General features: G+C 44.6%; 1 long non-coding RNA gene across 1 annotated transcript in view; it reads right to left on the reverse strand.

Moving 5' to 3' along the window:
* Nucleotides 1–1,334: 1,334 nt before the first annotated feature.
* LOC123579009 overlaps nt 1,335–21,478 on the reverse strand; it is a 30,400-nt gene continuing 10,256 nt past the window's right edge. The window contains exons 2-4 of the long non-coding RNA XR_006702594.1: nt 2,521–2,576; nt 2,017–2,102; nt 1,335–1,513 (exon numbers count right to left, since the gene is read on the reverse strand). This is a non-coding gene — a long non-coding RNA (uncharacterized LOC123579009). The remainder of the gene's footprint in view (nt 1,514–2,016; nt 2,103–2,520; nt 2,577–21,478) is intronic.

The raw sequence follows: 21,478 nt of genomic DNA on the forward strand, positions 1-21,478 counted from the left end.
TTATTTCTCCCACTTTCTGATTTGTTCTCTTTTCTTGCCAGGCCTGTTCCCCACCTCTTAAATCAGTAAAGTGTCCTCCCCAAGATCGTAGATTCCTGAAAATAGGGATTCTCTTCTTTTCAGAGTTTTTTTCCCTTGAAATCTCCAGAAACCTACTTCAGCGAGAGAGATGAGTGGAAGAACGTCTTTTCACATCAACCTCAGGCACAGTTAGCTCCGAGAAGCATCCCATCCTGGCCTGAGTGTGCCCCTGTGACCCAAGATGCCCGCTGATTCTCAGGTGGAATATAAACGTGGGGTAAACTTGAATAATGATCAGCGCCCTGTCCATTCATGCTACTTCCTTGGAAGAGTAACCATGCAGAAGTGACCTTCCCCGCTCAACCCTGAGAGGGGGTACAGGGTTGTCATGAGTTTTTTAGATAGTCTTCGATGGTTGTTTTCATTAGAGACCTGTCCAGAAAGGTCCGTGTGAGCGCGGGGGCATTAATTATTCTGGGATTTATGTACCCTTCCTGCACCTTGTGCCATATTCTTGTTGTGTGTATGTGCACATGCATTTGATTATGTCAACCTAAATCGTATAGGAAATATATTCCCGACCTTTGTCTTCAAGGAATATGATTTGTTATTTGATAGAAGTTTGGAATTTGAAGGACCAATCGATCATATAACGGCTGTGAGTTGGTTTTTTTTTTTTTTTTGATGTTTTTATGTTTATTTATTTTTGAGAGAGAGAGCAGAAGACAGGCAGAGAGATGGGGGGACAAAGGATCCAAAGAGTGCTCTGCGCTGACAGCACAGAGCCCGACGTGGGGCTCGAACTCACAAACTGTGGGATCATGACCTGAGCCAGTCAGACGCTTAACCAACTGAGCCACAACGGTGCCCCAGCTATGAGTGTTTAAACAGCATTTTCTAAATCATCTGAGTATACACGTACAGCCCATGATAATCACTCCGTTCACTTGGATGATTTAGACACCTCCAAGGTGAGCATATAGTCCACAACCACGAAAACGATCATAATTAACCTTCCTGGAGGGGTGTCTCCAATTTTATAACCTAACTTAGGAAAAACACAGAGAAACCTCTAGAGTGTCCAAGTAAGGCAATAAAAAGATCACTGCATGTTGGAAAATGAACAGCGTCTCTATATGCAAAACCATCATTGGTCGTGCCATTACTGGGACTTGTCCTTTCTACGGCAAATTCAGTAACACTTTTTCATTTTCCTTTTATGAAAAGATAATACATATTTGAGAAGACTGTTTGGGACTTATGAAGTTATGAAGATGTAAAAATGGAACGCATCGAAACCAAACTTGCCTTATTAGCACGGCGCTCGGAATAACAGAGCCACCAGTCAGATACGATTCAAAACGTGCATCGTGGTTCACTCTCGGTGCCTTCGTGAAATTGGTACCACAGCGGTGGGGCTCTGCCATCACTTCGTTATTGTTGACTGCGTCAGCCCCAGAATGATGGAAAGAAAACGATTCCTTACGGGCTTCTGCAACGTTGCCAATGAGGAGAGACGGAGACACCACAGAGATGAGTGAGACGTGAAAGTGACAGAGGCAGATGGGGCATCCAGTCACCGCAGCCGTGCCAGTCCAGGAAACAATGACCATCAGTGACCCTTTGCTAGCTAGATTTTCTGCAAGGTATTTGAAGAGTTCCCTTTCCCAATAGGGCTGAACTGTGGTCTTCGTGCCTGAACATGGCTGGGCTAGTGTTTGTGTGTCTGAAGTGCATGTAAGTACCATTATCGCTGAGAAGAACTTGCATGCAGCTGAAAGCTGGGGAAAAAAGGAAATTTTGCAAGAATGTAAGGTGGTGATGGTGGCTGGTGGAAGGTGGGGGGGTGGTGGTGACGAAAGGAGTCAGGCAATGAGCAGTAAGAGTGTGGCAGAGACAGTGCAAGAGAGACACGAGCTCACGGCTGTGCACGTGTTTTCCTTCCTTCTCCCTTCTTTGTTTCTCTGCCCCCCAGGAAGTTGTCACTTGCCTTACCCCAAAGCTCATCTTCTGGAAAAGTTCCCCCGAGGTTTGAAGCATTTCCTGGATACTCTGGACAAGAGCCCTCCAGGGACATCAGCCTGGTTTGGGAATCATCGTCAACATAAGAGTGTTATCGGTAACACCATTCTTAGATTTTGTCACTGTTGGGGCTGATTGCCTCTTTCGGAAAAGTACAGTCATGAAGAAGAACGGGAAAGAGAAAGGAAGGGAGGGAGGACAGATATCCTGGGAGAGCTGTGCCGGACTGAAATCGAAGGTGACAAAACTAAAGGTGAGGGTGTCACCGAGATGGGAAGAAACGGTCCAAGCAGGAGGGCTGCAAGTGAGCAGCTCGGGGGAAGGAGAATCCTGCGCGCTGTCCCTCGGGGGGCAATACGGAGGCTGCGGCGAGGACAGCGGGAGCTTGCTGAGGTCAGGTACCGCTACCTTGGAGAAGAAGGATGATAGGAGAAGATCAAGGGCTCTGGAGTGAAGCAAACATAGACTTCTACTGACCGTGTGACTGCGCAGCCTTGGGCGGTGTCTTCACAGCCAGCGGGAAAAGCATCATCCTGGAATTGAAGAGAGAGAACTTATGATAAGAAGCGGGGTCTCTTAGGCTAGCATCCAAAGATGATTTTAGCACCTCACATTTACAGAATATGTTTATTCCTCTCTAATTTGACACGTTAGCCATAAAAGGCAGCCCAAATCCTTTCTTTTTTTCTTTTAATTAATGTTTTTTTATTTATTTTTGAGACAGAGAGAGACAGAGTGTGAGGGAGGGAAGGGCAGAGAGAGAGGGAGACACAGAATCCGAAGCAGGCTCCAGGCTCCGAGCTGTCAGCACAGAGCTCGACGCGGGGCTCGAACTCACGGACCGTGAGATCATGACCTGAGCCAAAGTCGACGCTTAACCGACTGAGCCACCCAGGCGCCCCAGCCCAAATCCTTTCAACACATGAAAAAGTTATTTAAAAATTATACTGCCATTTCCTGCTGGCAGATAATGGGAAAATAAAATAAACTATAATAAAATGAGAAGGAAAAATGTTCGAGTGATGTCTATGAGGCAGGGAATATATACATTTTGTATATTTTCTGATACAGCCACAGAACTGGATGTGCTTGCCCACATCTATAGGCCACATAAATTAATGCAGTCCTGAGCACAAAAAAGGCTCGCTTTAGACCCAAACCAACGAAGAACTGGTTTTAGAATTCTCATAAATCAGGTATGCAGGATCCTCCATTAATTCACCATTCCGTTTCACTCACCACTTGATGGGGGGTTCACAGGGTTGGCGTTCAGAGATCCAGTGGCTGCTGGGAACAGATGCGCCACGTTGGGGTCAGGTAGCCTAGGAAACAAGGGAGGGGCAAAGACTTATTGTTTCTGCTCATTGAAGATATCCTTGGCCTTGAGTTACATAATATACACACCACGACACAGCACAGTTTTTGATATTTGAACAAGTAACATCTTGATCTTTTTCTGTTTTCCTCTGTAGAATCCTACTAGTGTGTAAAATGAATTTCTCTGTTACAATATTTATAAAATAAGGAAGTATAGAATCCTTAAATATTTTTTTTTTAGAATCCTTAAATATTTGACCCTCTCACCAGCTATATTTTTAGTACCTCCTGTCCACATGAACTACACCATTAATCTATTAATGTTTTCTACTCCTTTGGTCAATGTTTTTCATTGACATTTTCCACAAACAGAGAGAAGAGCCTTCTCAGGAGGTGTGTACCCTCGGAACAAGAGACTTCTTCGGTACAGTTTCAAGAAGAAACCATTTTCCCTCCAAGGCGGAAGGGATCTAATGCAATCAATCTGCCAACAAGTCTTGGCCGGTTCTCCAGAGGGATGATGGCACACACAGAGCTCACCAGTAGTCTGTTTCTTGCTGGTTGGACATTCCGCTGTAATTGTTGACAAATCGGCCCCGGTGCCATTGTCAGATACTTTGTGTCCTCTAATCAGTGCACTCTGGGTCTGGGAACGGCCTTACATCTGGGAGCTATTATCTGGAACGACCTCCGATGTCAAATGCCTTCGCCCGGATTTTCTACAAAGAGCCGGATGCTGTGTAGAGGGTCAGGAGAGAGAGAGGAGGGGGGAGGAAGGCAGGGCAGTAATGCAGGCCACGCATTACCCGACGTCACCGCCTCCCCGTGAGCTGGGAGGGAGCACGGCAGGCAGCTGTGCAGATGTGGCCCCTGAACTGGCTCTAAGGAAGAATCAGATCTCAGAGGCATCCACAGAAGGAGAAGTGGTGCAGAGGGAATCTCAGAGAAGTTTCCTCCCGTCTCCTTTTTCCCATTGCTCCAGATTCACTGCACGGGTAGGTATCTGCCCCATGCCCCCAGGTAGTGTTATCTAGTCCATCAGGGACCATCTCCGGAAAGCCGGGTCCATACCTTGTGATGTGGCATTTCAGCGACTTAGCATGGATTCGGGGAGCCTCAGGGAGTGCAGCAAAGTTGGTGGTGAAGGCAGGAGACACCTTTAGAAGGAAAAAGATGGTCGGGAGAATGTGAAGAGCTGAAAGGTTTGTGTTCGACATTCCTATCTAGGCAGGAAGAGAAACCCACAATCCCTAATGGAAATGACTGATATATTTGACTATATAGAACTTGTCATTTCGGGGCACCTGGGTGGCTCAGTCTGTTAAGCACCCAACTCTTGATTTCAGCTCAAGTCAGGATCTCAGGGTTCAAGCCCTGAATCGGGCTCTGCACTGACAATATGAAGCCTGGTTGGGATTTTCTCTCTCTCCCTGTCTCTCTCTCTCTCTCTCTCTCTCTCTCTCTCTCTCACACACACACACACACACACACACACATAAATAAACTTAACTTTAAAAAAAAAAAAACTTGTCATTTCTACGAGGGAGAAAAAGACATGATATACCAAGTCAAAAGAAAAGAGATAAAATGCTAATAATAATAGGAATGTCTGATCAAAAAAATCTCTCTCATATTGACAACAAAAAGACAAAGTACCTAATAAAAATGGGCAAAGAATAAAGAAAGGCAGGACATTACAAGAGGCTAAAATATTTAATTACCAGCTAATATCACAGTTATTACTCAAAATAAGTACAAATTCTTGCAATACTATGGCACTATTTTTCAGCAATTACCTGTGCAAATATTTTAAGCTTATAATATATAGCATTAAAGAGAATGAGAGAGAAAAAGAACTCTCATGAACTTTTGGCAGAAAATCATGAATCGGAATGAACTTTTTGGAAGGATAATTTGATAATATCTATCAACATTTAAAATTTACATGTAGTACTTATAAAACTATTTCCTATAGATATTTGAGTATACATAAACACATGCATGTAAAGATGTCAGTAATAGCACTTTTGCAACATTGAAAAACAGAGAAAATCTAAATGTCTACCAACAGGAAACTAATGAATTAACTAATGAAACATAGTTACTTTTAATGGAATGGTGGATGGCCTTTAAAAAGAATAATACAGATCTACTTATATAGGGAAACGTTAAAGATACAAAGTATAAATGCAAGTTGCAGAGAAGTATACATGTATGATACTCCATGTATACACGAAGTATTGTATGATCCCATGTGTATAAATAACTAGATGTGAAAATACTTTGTTTTTGACTGAACTCTCAAAGACCAGAATAATACCAGTGAATAAATATAAGTGAATTAGATAATGGGGTAATTTGGAAATGCATGTTCATGGAGATCTAAAACACAAGACAAAACTATGGTGAAATGGAAACCAGGACATGTTTCTGATGCAAGCTTGAAATTGTTAAAGGACCTTTGAAAATCTACGAGTGCTTGAGATTGCTTCCTGGACAGAGAAAGTAGGATCAAGTTGCCTTATTCTAGCATTTTCAGTCAAGCTTGCTAATTTACAATAAACACAATAGAAAGGAAAATGAGATTAAGAAAAGTCTGTACGCTAAAAGAAAGTCTTTGGAGGGTAGGAACTGCTGAGTGCCGTGATTTTTGCAGAATGGGTGTTCAAAGCTCGGGGCAGGGTTGTGCAGGGGGAGACAGGACGTTAACTCTCCCCTGTGACATGTGTCTACAGCGCTTGAGATTTTTACCACTAGTTGGTATCATTTTCCTTAAATAAAATAAAAGAAATATATTAACCAAATCAAAGTATCTATGGGCATTTTATCATTCATGTGATTTCAAAGTATAAAACCAAATGAAAGAAGTCACAAAAGAAGACATGAAACAACTCTAAATTTAAACACAGGTACCAGTAAAATCGTGGTATACGTTAAAAGGCAAATGACAAGCTGGAGGAAATATAGTCAAAGTCTATGTTAAATGCTACAGACTATGCCCCCAAATCCCACTGCTCCCCACCCCCTGCCCTATTCATATGTTGAAACCTAATGTGAGGGTATCTGGAGGTGGGGCCTTTGGGAAGAGATTAGGCCATGAGGGTGAGGCCTTCGTGAATGGAATTAGTACCCTTGTAAAAGACCCCAGAGCGCTTCCTAACCTCTTTGACCATGTGAGGTCACAGCGAGAAGACAGCCAGCTAAGAATCAGAAGTCGGATTCTCATTAGACACTGACTCTGGGGTGCCTTGATCCTGGATATCCCAGCTTCCATAACTGTGGGAGACAGATTTCTGTTGTTTATAAGCCCCCAGCCTATAGCATCTTGTTATTGTATTTTTTGTTATATTTTGTTATGGTATTTTATTTATTAGCCCAAAGACAACAAGCAGATTGTTAATAGATTTTAGATAGATACATGGATGGATGGATGGATGGATGGATGGATAGATGGATGGATGGATAGAAGGATGGATGAGAGGGAAGGAAGGAAGGAAGGAAGGAAAGAAAAAGAAGGAAAGAAAGAAAGAAAGAAAGAAAGAAAGAAAAGAAAGAAAGAAAGAAAGAAAGAAAGGAGGGAGGGAGGGAGGGAAGAAGGAAGGAAGAAAAAAAGGAAAAAACATGGTATTTCGAGGTTATTCAGTATCCATAAGGCTAAGATGAGATAGGGTACTCAAAAGATATACCACCCCTAATGATCATGTTTTCACTCAAAATATAACATTGGGAAATTATTCTACAATTTTAAGCGAATTAGTCCAAAATTTTAAAGTGAATACACGAGCAAATACATTATCACCGATAAACTGTGCGTGGCAGAATTACAGAGGACTTTTTGTTTCCTTTTCATTGCACCTCCTTCCCTTCTGCATTTTCTAAAAAGACCATGTACTCCTTTTATAATGACTTTTTAAATCCTGAGAACAACTAAATAACTGAAACTAAGTCAAGGACTAGAAACAATAATGAGAATACTCATTATTTTTGCAAATACAGCCATCCCATTTACACACCAGGGTACCGCACTCCAAGTGTTCACTGTGAATTAACGAGAAATAGGTCATTTTTGGACATAGCTCACGAAACACCTGATAACCATTCTCGAGGGCTTAAGATTTGGTCTAGGAGCTAACTACGGACGTACATCGCCTGTCAGCAGAGCTTTGCGACTCTGCTGGGGACATCTCTAGTTCTGAAAGATAAGGGATTGTGCTGCATAAAACACTTACATCTGAATGTAATTTATCCCCAACTGTCAACAGAAATTAAACCTGTTCTCCACCAACTAGGAGGGAATGAATAAGTCAGGAATCGTGCTTTTTCAGTTCTCTAAACCTTTTCTTAAATAAAAATTCAGGGAAGCCCTCTGGGATCTGAAACGTATCAAGATGAATTGTCGGACTCCCCCCTGGGGCACGCACCTCCATTTGATATAGGATAAAAAGACCCAGCAAGGAATACGATGCAAATAACTTCATTCTGAGCTCCTCCAGAAGCAGGGGCTGAACATTTGAATTTTATTTCATCGTGCAAGACCTTGCCACTCTGACAGTTTTCCCCTTTCTCTGTTCTTTGTAAGTATGCAGGAAGAAATATTTTACCTATAAATACCTGTGATCACTGACTCTTTCTCTGCAGTCAATTAAGTCTTGGCTGCAGTAGGGACACTTGACTGTATTTGCACCGTATCAGCAACCTGACTCGGGATGAATAGATTATTCATTCTAGGATTAAGGTAACGGATCACATGGCTTGACCCCATTCATCCCTGTTGAGCTAAGAATCAAATAGTCGACCCTTCAATACACTGAGTTAGGTAATAAAGAAGTCATAGGATTATTGTCTCTAATCTCTTACCCCAAGAGAATATGTAGATATTTAAACAATATATTCCTGAGTAAGTCAACTCCATGACTTTGCCGTTTGGATACAGGAAGCAATGTTGATGTCCATGTAACTATCTCAACATGAGCTGATATATTAAATCAATTTAATCTTCGACCACGGTTTACCCTTCACACAGGTTTGAACGGCATGGGTTACGTATACACAGTTGATGTCTTTCTTTCTTTCTGTTTTTCTTTAACTAAATACATCACAGTCCTGCAGATGAATTTTCTCTTCCTTATTATTTTCTTTATACTATTTTCTTTTCTCTAGCTTACTTTTTGTTGTAAGAATACAGGGTATGATGCATTTAACATACAAAATATGTGTTAATCAACCATTCATGTTATTGGTAAGGCTTCCAGCCAACAGTAGGCTATCGGTAGCTCAGTTGTGGGGGACTTAAGAGTTCTATGTAGATTTTCAGCCTTGCAGGGGGTCAGTGCCCCCAACCCCTGCATTGTTCAGGGCCAGCTGTATGTATACGTTATACTGCCTTTATTAATGAAGTATCATGGTTATCTTGATTCTCATTGTCACTCATATTCAAGAATTGGTTTAAAAAAGGCAGCTCAGGGGCACCTGGGTGGCGCAGTCGGTTGAGCGTCCGACTTCAGCCAGGTCACGATCTCGCGGTCCGTGAGTTCGAGCCCCGCGTCGGGCTCTGGGCTGATGGCTCGGAGCCTGGAGCCTGCTTCCGATTCTCTGCCCCTCCCCCGTTCATGCTCTGTCTCTCTCTGTCCCAAAAATAAATAAACGTTGAAAAAAAAAAAAAAAAAAAAGGCAGCTCATCTCTTGGATGGTTAAAGCCAAGCAGATCCCTAAAGCCCAGCAGGCAAGTAAGTGCAAGTTTGGCAGGTGCGTCGGGGACCAGGAACCACTGCATCGTTCCCTTTCGGGGGTCATTGCCAACGCAAGCCTGCTTCACTCTGCATCTCTGTGGCCATCTTCCTCTCTGCTGTGCCTTTGGCCTTCCTTCTCTGATCCACTTGTACCTGATTCAGACTTAGCCACCCAGCCCTGAAATGACATCGTGTCACGTCTAAGTCCCTTCGCGGGAGGTCTTGAGAGAAAATCAGCGTGTCTCGGGTTGGATGGAGACCGACCAGCTAGGCACTGGTGCCGAGGAAGGCCCTGCACTACGGCGAATTGCCGATTCCGGGGCGAGGGGAAGGAGTTTGTACAGAAGGCACATGGGAAGAGAGAGGGTGTTTCTGGCATCCCTAGAATGGTCATAGCGATTTCCTAGGTCAGTAACAACTCAAAGGTCAGTACTGGCCACAACGTGAAGTTCAGGTAAAGAAATTGCATATTAATTAAGTTCCACATGATATCCGTCCATAACGTTAGGCCACTTTCCTGTCTAGCCTCACCAATCGTGTCTGTTTATCATGCATGTTTGAAGTCAGGTTTCCTAGAAGCGAAGTTGAAGACAGGGGTTCTTGGGACAGTGATTTAATGAGAGAGCTCTCAGGGGAGGGGGTGAGGGAAAGCAGGATAAGACAAGGAGAGAAAGGTAGGTAAGGAAGGGATTCTGACTCGGAGTAAATTCAGCTGGGTCCATCAACTACACCACACAGCCATCCCATTTTAGGCCAGGAGGCCAGCCTTTGATACATGGTGGCAGTTGGCCACAGGCTGCTGACGGCTGCTACTTGCCAGGGTAAGGGACGTGTGACCTCAGAGCAAAAGCAGTTCCCATCCGGCTGAGAGCAATACTGCAGAAATGATGGCGGCTGTGAGCCATCATCACAGCTGGGAAGGGGCCCCAACGGCAGCCACCACAGCACTTGAGGCCCACGGGACTCCCTGACCATGGCTCGTGCCGCACAGAATGAAGTGCAAGGTCAAGTTAGATCATTTCTGTGCCTCATCTTCGCCCTTCTGCCCATCCTTCCCTGGTGATTTGTTTCTGTAGCTCACCCCTCAGGGTGGCTTCTGCCTTGGTCCTCCCATCGATGCATTTCTGTCCCCACCGATGCCAACACGTTTACCAGGATTCTGCTCTGTCACAGCCTCTGTCTCCTCTGTCACCCTCATCATAGCCTCAAAGCAGGTGCTGGTGTCTCCTGCCTCACAACGCACGAGGCTTCTCCTCTTTCCTCACTGGGCCAAGTTCCTGCCTGCTCCAGAGCCTGAACACAGACTTCTCCGCACCCCCGAGAAAGCTCTTCTGGGCTTTTACCTCTGGCCGCGTGGTCCTCAGGACAGAGGGCTTCTCTTCCTCCTTGGAGTTTCCACGCCACACCAGAAAGCTTATGATTACCTTGCGATGGTGACTTTGATATCCTCCCAGGCCCCCGCCAGGAACCCACAGATTTTCAGCTGCAAGCCTATGACCTAGGAGGGTGGGACTCACGACTCAGTTCGGTGAATGGTGGCAGAAAGCTTTAGCAAAGTCAGAAGGCACCGGAAGAGGACAGAAAGTTCAAGAGTGCATGACACTTGGTAAAAATAAGTATTGTGAAACTATCCCTTGTTCTGTGCGTGTGCGTGTGCGTGTGTGTGCACGCACACATGCACGAGTGTCTGCTGAGTTGCGATGTCGAAGATATTTCTGATTTTGCGTTGGAGATAAATAAAAGAAACTTGAAAGGCCACTCTCGTAGACTGTAGCCTCCGTCTCTCACTGGATGTATAGCTCTGGGCACGTTCCTGACTCTCTCTGCCACAATATGTCCCTGCTAGAGTAATTGCAAGGATTGAATGGAGTAATATTCGTAAGTGCTTGGAGCAGCGCCTGGCACCCTTGGAAACCCTGTGTGCGTGTTGTGAGGCATCGTATTTATTTGTACTCACTAATTCTTGTCCGCTGCTCTGTCCTCTGGGACTCTCTGGGCAATTGGCACACCCTGGCTCCCAACAACTATTGGTTGGAGAACAGCAGAGGCCCTGTGACATAAGCCATCTTATACGTACTTGTGCTTGAAGGAAGGAAGAGTAAGGGATTCAGCACAGCTTCATTAGTAAGCGCCAGAAGACTTTCAGAGTGTGTTTCTGCCAGTAAATCTCTCTCTCTTCCTGCTTCACTACGCTGTGTCTTCCTGAAGGCCATCTGGGCCCGTATATATTTACTTACGTGTCTGGCAATCTCTAAACATTATATAAGTGAGTAAGGGGGGATCTGAGGCGTTGGGAAGGAACATCTCCACTCCTGAATGAAATCCAGCAATCCCTAAGCATTTCCTTCATCCTTTTGCAGAAGAATGTTCCTTCTGAGGTCAAACTACCAGCGGCCGCAGGAATTATCCAATGCGACTGATGTAGGCATGATCGAATTATTGGTTTTATTCCAATATCTCCCTCAACCGAACCAGAGAGGGAGGGGGCGTGAACTCTTAGTTTGTTGAGAGGCCAGCACTCTAATTTAGAAGGACACATTACATTTCTACTCTTCCAAAGACAAGAGGACTATTCTGAGCCCATTATCACTGAAAATAGGTTAATGGATTTTTCCCGTTTTGACTGTGGCTGACCCAGGAACGATCTCTCATATGCAGCATCCCGCTTTGCTCCGGGGTCAGCTCATAGGAAGTGGACTCTAGAACATGCTATTTGCTTGGCTCCTTTTTAATGTAAGGGAAAGGCAGTGGAGGCTGCGGGAAGGAGATTTAAAGTTAGTTCCAGGAAGTCAAGTTTGCCGGTGAAAGCTGTAACCTATGGAGCCAGCTGCCTCGTGGACTGGCAGATGCCCATCACCACGGGCGTCACCTGAGGACAAGATGACAATTTCCACCTGTGACAGCTAGGTCACCGGTTCCCCCCAGAGCCTGGGATTCTGAGGCCCCCGTCTTCACCACTCAGTCCTGTGGGACTCCATTGCCCTCATCCTGATACAGGCCACTGTCTGCAGGTAGTTTTACAGGAGAGCCCTCCCGAGTTTGTCTCTTTCTTCTTGGTACTGTGTTTTCCAGTGGGTGCATCAGATATGTCATTGCATTTTATCCGTGTCCTGGGTCCAAAGTTACAGGCCTTCCTTACTCATGATTATGTGAGAAGGTGCCTGTTCGTCCTGAAAAATGGCAGCCTTTCAAAGCACGTGGAACACGAACTCACAATATATTTATACACCAGAGGGCCACGACCATTTTTGCGGGGGAATAACTATTATAGCTTAGATTTTCCTTTTTAGAAAAAAGTTGCAGTTGGATCGTACGGAATGCGAAGAGCATTTTTAAAGCTTTTTTGATGCATGAAGCACAGAACTTTGAAGATCTGAATCTGGAAACAGGAAAGCATTTTGTGCAGGACGGTGATCCCAAAGGAAAAGGTGGAGCTGTCGTTGTACGTAAGAGTGAAATTCATTTCGCAGCAACCCATCTGCATGCAAGCTGGTTTACTTTTTTCAAGTTTTCTTTTTTTTTTTTTTTTTTTTTCAACGTTTATTTATTTTGGGGACAGGGAGAGACAGAGCATGTACGGGGGAGGAGCAGAGAGAGAGGGAGACACAGAATCGGAAACAGGCTCCGGGCTCTGAGCCATCAGCCCAGAGCCCGACGCGGGGCTCGAACTCACGGACCGTGAGATCGTCACCTGGCTGAAGTGGGACGCTTAACCGACTGCGTCACCCAGGCGCCCCTTTTTTTCAAGTTTTCTACGCATTAAAAAATAAGATTCCTTAGGAAGAAGTGAACAATTATTTCATGATAATAATCTATCGTAACAGAGAGAGAAGCAGATGAGAATATCTGTGGGTTTTTCATCTACTTCTGTGTTCAATCTGATCCGGATAGGTCATTTTGGTTGAAATAGACAAAGAAAATCTGGCCTCATATAGACATTCAGCTGAAAAAGGGAGGGATAGTTGAATAGATTTCTTTGATGATTGTGCCTAGTCTTCGTTGTTACTGCACCCAAACTCAAAAAATTCCTTCAAGGTCAGTTTTCTAGGAGTTCTGTTTTGTTAGATTCCGGATATAAGTGAGACCTTACGGTACGGTCTTTCTGGAGAAACCATAGGCCTGGGGAGCCCTCTGGGTGCCTTGCAGTGCTGGCCGGGGGAGGGGCGATGTGGTCAGAGTGTACCTGCTGCTGTCACCCTTTTCACTGGTTCTTCTCGGTTTCTGTGGTCCAAGGGGTGCTCCGGCCTCACCCCCAGGATCTGGCATTTTCTCAATGGTGTCTTGTTTCGGGATAGATGCTAGTTGGTCTCCTGGTGAGGGGCTGAAGTCAGAAGCAACCTAACTCACCATCTTAATGATGTTAACCCTTCAATTTCGACGTTTATTTATTTTTGGGACAGAGAGAGACAGAGCATGAATGGGGGAGGTGCAGAGAGAGAGGGAGACACAGAATCGGAAACAGGCTCCAGGCTCCGAGCCATCAGCCCAGAGCCCGACGCGGGGCTCGAACCCACGGACCGCGAGATCGTGACCTGGCTGAAGTCGGACGCTTAACCGACTGCACCACCCAGGCGCCCCATCCCTTCGATTTCGAACGAAGACAACTTTTGACCTTGGAGCGCCTGGGTGGCTCAGCTGGTTGAGAGTCCAACTTCGGCTCGGGTCATGATCTCATGGTTCATGGGTTCAAGCCCTGCTTCAGGCTCTGTGCTGACAGCTCAGAGCCTGGAGCCTGCTTCGGATTCTGTGTCTTCCTCTCTCTCTAACCCTCCCCCGCTCATGCTCTGTCTCTCTTTCTCTCTCAAAAATAAATAATAAACATTAAAAATTTTAAAAGAAAGAAGAAAAGTTTTGACCTTGCCGACCTATCACAAAGATTTTGCAGGGGTAGGAGGGCAGTTCTCTCCCTACCATACTTGGGGAACTGGGTTAACCCACCACTTTGTTGTAACTGCTTGGAATATATGCATAGGGAAGAGGAACTTTTAACATGCATAGCTTAACAATCTCAGCAGGCTTCTTTTTTTTTTTTTTTTTTTTTTGAGATAATACCAAATACCAAATTGATGTGGAAAGCTAAAGAACTCAGAATACTCAACCTTGAAAAAGAGGAATAAATTTGGGGGACATGCTTTCCTTATTTTAAGACTTCCTATAAGCCACCCTATGGTCAAGACAGTGTGATTCGGGTGTAAGGATGGACAGATCTAATGAACTGAATCAAGTCTCTATCTGCGTATATGCAGCAAAATTAATTTTGACAAATGTACCAACGTATTTCAATGCAGAAAGGAAGGCCTGTGTAACAAATGATGCCAGCACAACTATATATCCGTTTATAAAAAACTTAAGCTTGACCCATATCTAACATGAAGTTTGACAGGCATTGATGAATTCCAGACAAAATTTAAAAGCTAAAATTACAGGGGCACCTGGGCGGCTCAGTCGGTTGAGCATCCAACTCCGGCTCAGGTCATGATCTCCCAGTTCGCGGGTTCAAGCCCCACATTGGGCTCACTGCTGTCAGCGCAGAGCCCACGTTGGATCCTCTGTCCCCCTCCCTCTGCCCCTGCCCCGCTTGTGTTCCCTCTCTCCCTCGAAAAATAAACATTACGAAAAGCTGAAACTACAAAGCTTCTACAAGAAAATGGGGTAGATATCTTTGTGACCTGTGTAGGAAATATTTCTTAGAGAGATTACAAAAGTGTGAACTCTAACAGGAAGGCAAAAAAAAAAAAAAAAAAAAAAAGCTAAACTAGACCATCAAAATAAAAGATTCCTACTCTTCAAAAGACTGTTAAAAATTAAAAAGACAAATTAGAGTCTAGCAGAAATATTCACAGTATATATATATATATATTGAAAGACTCGAACCCAAATTATATAAAGAATTTGTACATATCAAAAACAAAAGACAAGCAACCCAATTAAAAATTGTCAAAAAAATTTGTCGAAAGACTTAGGTAGATACCTCACAAATGAGGACACAAGCATTGCTGAAGAGACAAGAAAAGATGTCTTTTAACACCATTAGTTATCAGGGAAATGCAAATTAATACCAGAATAAGACACTGCCATACATCATTAGAGTGGTTTAAATTTACCCGACTTTCAACACCAAGTGCTGGAGAAGACCGAGAGAGACTAGATCTCTCACGCATCCTGGTGGGAATGTGCCATGGTACAACCGGTATGGAAAACTGGCTGTTTCTCCTCAAATTGAGTGTCCAGTTACCTTATGACCCACTAGTTCCGCCTGAAGATAATTTTCCAGCAGAAATGAAAACATATGCCCACACACATCTGTATCATAGTGTTTTTTGTAGCTTTATTCATAGTAACCAGAAATTTGAACAACTCAAATGCCCATCAACAGGAGAATGAGTCAACAAAGAGAAGTATATTCATACAATGGAATATTACTCAGCACTGCAAAGAAATGAACTATGGATGCACACATATGGATGAATATCAAAAACAATATGCCTAGCGAAGGAAGCCAGACATGGGTATGTTCTCTATGCTCCCACTGTTACAAAGTTCAAGGGCTGATCTGCGGGAATATAACCCAGCTCTGGGTGCAGGAGGGGAACACACTGTTGAGGGACACGCAGAAACTTTCTAGGGTGAAGGCAATGCTCTGCCTTGATTGGATGTCGGCTCCGTGGATATGTACATTTTTAAACACTCATCAGCGAGTGCACTTAAGATCCGCGCATTTTGCTACAAGTAATTATACCTCAATAAAAATATGAAAACTGCATACCCTAATTACACCACAACTGTTATGAATATTTTCATGGTTTATTAAATGAGGCCTTCGTTCAAATATGCATTTTGATTGCATGATGAATATGAAACATGCTGATTACCAATTCATATTCCTTTGGAAACCTAGAGGCAGAAATGAAAACTACCCTGTGTGACAGGAGACGGACTTCTCCAGCCTGCAGCGTTTTCAGGTTTCAATCTCTTGTCTATTAACATGGCAATTGCTTTAATGACTTTATTCTCCTCACCGTCATCAGACGGGGAAACTTCAGGAAACGCATAAATTATTCTAAGTCCGGCCAGGAAAATAATCCAAGACTTTAATCAATTTCCATACATTTTATTCTTCTTGTTACAAAGGTTTCTTTACATGCATACTTAACTGCCATGCCCTCTGCCTACAAGGTGTGCTCCCCCCCAGTGCAGGACCGTGCCCCCAGTACAGGGGGCAGATGGCATTTTTGTTCATTCGGTTCTCTCTGCTGTTTGATACACCATCTCATAAAAATATCAACACCACCGATGACACTAACTTCACACAATTCTTTTCAGGTTATGAAATACTGTGCACTCAAAGCAAACGTCTGGGAGGGGGATAATGGGAAAGGCATCATTGCCCCCATTCTACAGAGAAAATAACTGAAGTTCATGACTGAAGCTCATTCACTGTTACATTAATGAATTTGGGTCACGCTTTATGTCTGTTGCAAACACGACTAAAATTTATCTCCTTTCCCAAAGCCTTTCTAAATTGAGCTTCCCTCACGTCTTGCAGAGCCTGCGTGGTCCACATTCTCAGTATTCAGGTCAGCAAGGAGTTTCTGTACTTAAATCCTCCATCAACACAGGAATCCCGGCAGGAAGCAGGTGGGGAAGCCAGGTCAACCCACTCCGGAGCCACAGTGGATAACGCCAGGATGGTTTTGATGGGTCTTGCTTTTAGTCTGGTCCACGCGCTGTGTCCCCGGTGAGGTAGGTATGAAGCAAACTGAATGTCCTTCCCTCCCATTTTGAAACAAGCCACGTCTCCTATTGACTTAACAATTCGGGACTTATTGAATAAGGAGACACTGAACAGAAGACCTTTTATTTGTTTCTGCACTGCATCTTTCTAAATATTGATTGCAAAGAGATTTCCTCCTCAGAGTAACTTTAGTGTCTAAATATTTCCAGAGGAGCCTAGTGAACACCTACATCACAAAAATCAAAAAATCACTCAGATGGAATGAGTTGTGATACAAACAACGTCACCTGTTTAGAGTCCAACTTTGGGTCCGGGAAAGAGGTTTGGGGTCAGGCAGGAGGGTCCAGGTACGAAGGCTAAAGATCCCACAGCCCCAGATCAATAACCTGGACGTGCCACAGCTCCAAACATCAACTTCCTCGTCTGCCAGATGAGGATAAGGATACCCTGTCCTCTCTAGAATCCGGAGAGCCTCAGAGAATTGGAAAAGAAACAGAAATCACTTCTTGGATCTGTAAGAGAGTTACTTAACGTTGGGTAAGAGTTTAGTTACACCTACGGTCGTCACTGCCAGGCTCTTAGCCGAGGTGTCTCTGCCTTCTTGGGGGTTGATGGTAGGCCTGGATCTCTTCGAAACTCATCACCTGGTTTTCCCTCATCCTCTTAATACCAGAGCCGTCACGTTACGAATTTGTTTAGAGAGCTGCTGGTGATCTTTGCTCTTTTAGGCGCTTTTATTTGATCTCGTCTTCTCGAATGGCCCCTTTGCAGGCACGAGTGCCCATTCTGGCCAAAGTGGTGTGTGCAGTTGCGTGTGCGTAACTGGAAACCAGAAAACGTGTATGGTTTCCTTCCTAGGGAGGGGTATTGGTCGCAAGCAAAACCTGAATAGGAGGTGTCTTAGCCCACAGAGGTGAAGTCCAAGGGTCTGCCAGGATGGGGCCCAGAGGCTCAGATGACATCACCAGGTTCACTCAGTCTTCCTCTCTTCCCTTCCTGCTCTGCTTTCTTTGGCGCTTACTTCGTTTCCAGAAGTGCTCAGCCTCTACCTTAATGATGTCGTTAAGGGTGATGGATGCCTCCAGCTCCAGGCCTACCGTCCGCCTGTCCTCATCCACTCGCACCACTATAACAAAGTGCCACAGACGGGGTGGCTTATAAACAACAGAAATGTATTTCCCACAGTTCCAGAGGCTGGAAATCCAAGATTGGCCTGCCAGCATGGTCGGGTGGGGTTCCTCTTCTGGGATGCAGACCCCCCTCGTGTCCTCACATGGTGGAGGGGGCAGGCTGGCTCTCTGGAGCCACTTCCATAAGGGCCAAATCCCATTCCTGAAGGCCCCACTCTCATGACCTCATCGTCTCCCAAAGGCCCCACCTCCGAGTACCATTACACTGGGATTAGGATTTCAAGATAACAATTTTGAGGAGACACAAATATTCACTCCACTGCACTGTCTTATTAGCGGTCCAGCAACAGAGGAAAGGGCACAAGTAAAAGTGTGGCAATCAGCCTGACTGGTCTGCTGGGTGGGTCCCACACCATACCTGCACCGGGCATGGTGACCAGGGCCCATGCAAGGTGCCAGTTGTCTCAGGTCTGGGTCACCTGGACAGGAAGAGGAGACTGAGGGGGTGTCAAGAGAAACCAGGTGTTATCAACAGAAGAAGAACTCCCAGCACATAAAATCATGAAGGTCTGCTTCCCAGAGGCCAAGGTTCACTACTGTCCTTTTCGTGTGTAACTGCCAGGGTGACGTTGACATCCACTGGGCCCCATGCGTGCTCCCTCAGCAGCAACAGGGCGGCTCCCTGCCCTCATCACACGATTCTGCACCGGTCTCTTCTCCGTCTAAGGTAAGTCTGGGACGTGTCACCAAGAGACAATTCCATACAGGAATTTTTCCACAAGTCCCTTTCTTCGGCTATTTAATGAAAAGCGTATTTCCTCAACAAAGATAGTCAAGCAAACAATTTGTTTTCCAGACGTTGTGTGTTTTGACATTGACTGCTGTATTGGGTTCCCATGGCTGCTGTGACAAATTACCACAAACTGGGTAGCTTAAGACAACACAAATACATTATCCTGCAGTTCCAGAGGTCAGAAGTGTGACACGGGTCTCATGGGATAACACCAATGCATTGGCAGGCTGCACCCCTCGGAAGGCTCTGGATGAAAGTCCACTCCCTTATCTATTCCAGCTTTTAGAAACCACCTGTCTTTCCTGATTCGTGGCTCTTCCTCACCATCCTATCATCTTGAAATCTCCCCCTCTCACTTTGACAGCATGGCCCCCTATTCAAAGACCTTGTGGCTACATTGGATCCACATACAGCATTCAGGATGAAGTTCCCATCTCAATATGCTTCCCTCAGCCATATCTGCTAAGCCCTTTTGCCAAGTAAGCTAACTTATTCACAGGTTATGGGACCAAGGACGTGGACATCTTTGAGAAACCATTTTTCTGCCTGTCACCACTGGCTCTGGATTCCTGGATTCCATGCATACACCTACTCTCCTATGACTATATCCTAGCAACACCTACATTATTCTTATTTTTCTTGAGGGCTACCTTCCAATTTTCATATCTTTTTTTCTCTTTAGGTCTTTGAAAACATAAGCTTAACTACCTTTCTTGGTTCTGACTCAAGTTAGGTCTCTAAAAGTTCCAGTACCAAATAGGAATGAAAACAGAAAGTTTATTAAATCTGTTGAGACTTCCATCCTTTTAAGTCTACGGTGCATGATAATTTGCTAAGCTAGAGGCTGACCACAGAAGCTATGTGTTACAAAGTAATTTAATACCTTTTGTCCCTTCAAGCCAAACTACTCACTCAAGTTCATAGGAAGAATTTAGTTTGATTATAAGTTGCTAGCAAGAAATAATAGAGAAACAGAAGATGTATGAGAGTCGCTACACCACTGGATGTGGTACTTGTTAGTACCTTCATTTTTGGTAGAACTCTTTTGTTGCCAAAATAAGGCATGCTTGTGGATCTGCATGATTTATGAGGCACTGACTTTACCCTTGACTTTTTTTAGAAATTAAAAAAAATTTTTTTAATGTTTATTTATTATTGAGAGACACAGAGAGACAGAGCATGAGCAGGGGAAGGGCAGAGTGAGAGGGAGACACAGAATCAGAAGCCGGCTCCGGGCTCCGAGCTGTCAGCACAGAGCCCAGTGCGGGGCTTGAACTCACAGACCACGGGATCATGGCCTGAGCCGAAGTCGATGCTCAACCGAATGAGTCACCCAGGTGCCCTACCCTTGACTTTGAAATGATTTTTTTTGAAAAGGTTTTTTTCATGCTTATTTTATTTCCCAATAACTACTACTGTGTCACATCTATCAAATGACGTCTTTTCATGCTTTTCTTTTGCTCTTGGAAACTTTTCTGGGAATCCATTTCAGGAAATCCGACTGGAAAGGATGCTTAGCCTTGATTTCTTACCTAGCACAATGTCTTTTCGACATTTACAGATTAAGTAAGAATGACATGTTTGCATTATTGAAACAAACACACAAACTACCCGCCCCCTACTGAGATAACGGAGGCACATTGCTGTTTTCTCTTTATTTTATGTGGGAGACCTTCAAGTGTCTCAGACGACGCCAATGCTGGGACTTCTATAGATGCCAGGGTACGAAGAAGGTAGGAAGGGAAGAGAAAGACGGAGCGCCCCCCAAATGCCTACACGATGAGCTGGGTCCTCTGAGCGCACCTTCTTCCCTAGCAAAGCAGAAAGGCTACTGCCTGCCTCTTGTGTTGTACTGCAGTTACCACGAGGCAGAAGAGACTAGGCTTAACAGTAATTAATCAGTTGATGATTTGTTCGAGCCCCCATTAAGTGAGAGAATATCTTGCTATAGTACAAACTGTATTTATTTGTTTATTTTTAAAATTTTTTTAACATTTATTTATTTTCAAGAGACAGAGAGACAGAGTGCAAGCAGGGGAGGGGCAAAGAGAGGGAGACGCAGAATCCGAAGCAGGCTCCAGGCTCAGAGCTGTCAGCACAGAGCCCGACACGGGGCTCGAACCCACGAACAGTGAGATCATGACCTGAGCTGAAGTCTCATGTTTAACCGACTGAGCCACCCAGGCGCCCCTACAAACCTTATTTAAACAGTGACAGGGGAAGTGCAAAGCCTCCCCCAGTGTTGTCCTTATACTTGCCGGTCTTGCCGTGGTGTTATCTAACTGAAAGTATTTTCGTTAACTGAAGCATACAGAATCTTTGCCACAAATATGGGAAATATTAGGAGAGACGTAGGGGCACCCAGGTGGCCCCGTCAGTTGAGCGTCGACTTTGGCTCAGGTCATGATCTCACAGTTCATGAGTTCGAGCCCCGCGTCGGGCTCTGTGCTGACAGCTCAGAGCCTGCAGCCTGTTTTAGATTCTGTGTCTCCCTCTCTCTTTCTGCCCCTCTTTCACCTGTGCTCTGTCTCTGTCTCTCAAAAATAAGTAAACATTCAAAGTAATCATTAAAAAAAGAGAAGTGAATACACTTAACCTTTACCGCTTCTTTTATTATACACTGTCCCCAGACTGCTTCGTTAATAGGATCTACAAGCACAAAAGCAGCGTGTTCAAAGTTGCCTGGGCTAAAAGCAGGTAGAAGGCAATAGCAAGGATTATGCAGTGTTCC

This window comes from Leopardus geoffroyi, chromosome A1 (genome assembly GCF_018350155.1).
Source record: "Leopardus geoffroyi isolate Oge1 chromosome A1, O.geoffroyi_Oge1_pat1.0, whole genome shotgun sequence".
Classification (NCBI taxonomy): Eukaryota; Metazoa; Chordata; class Mammalia; order Carnivora; family Felidae; genus Leopardus; species Leopardus geoffroyi.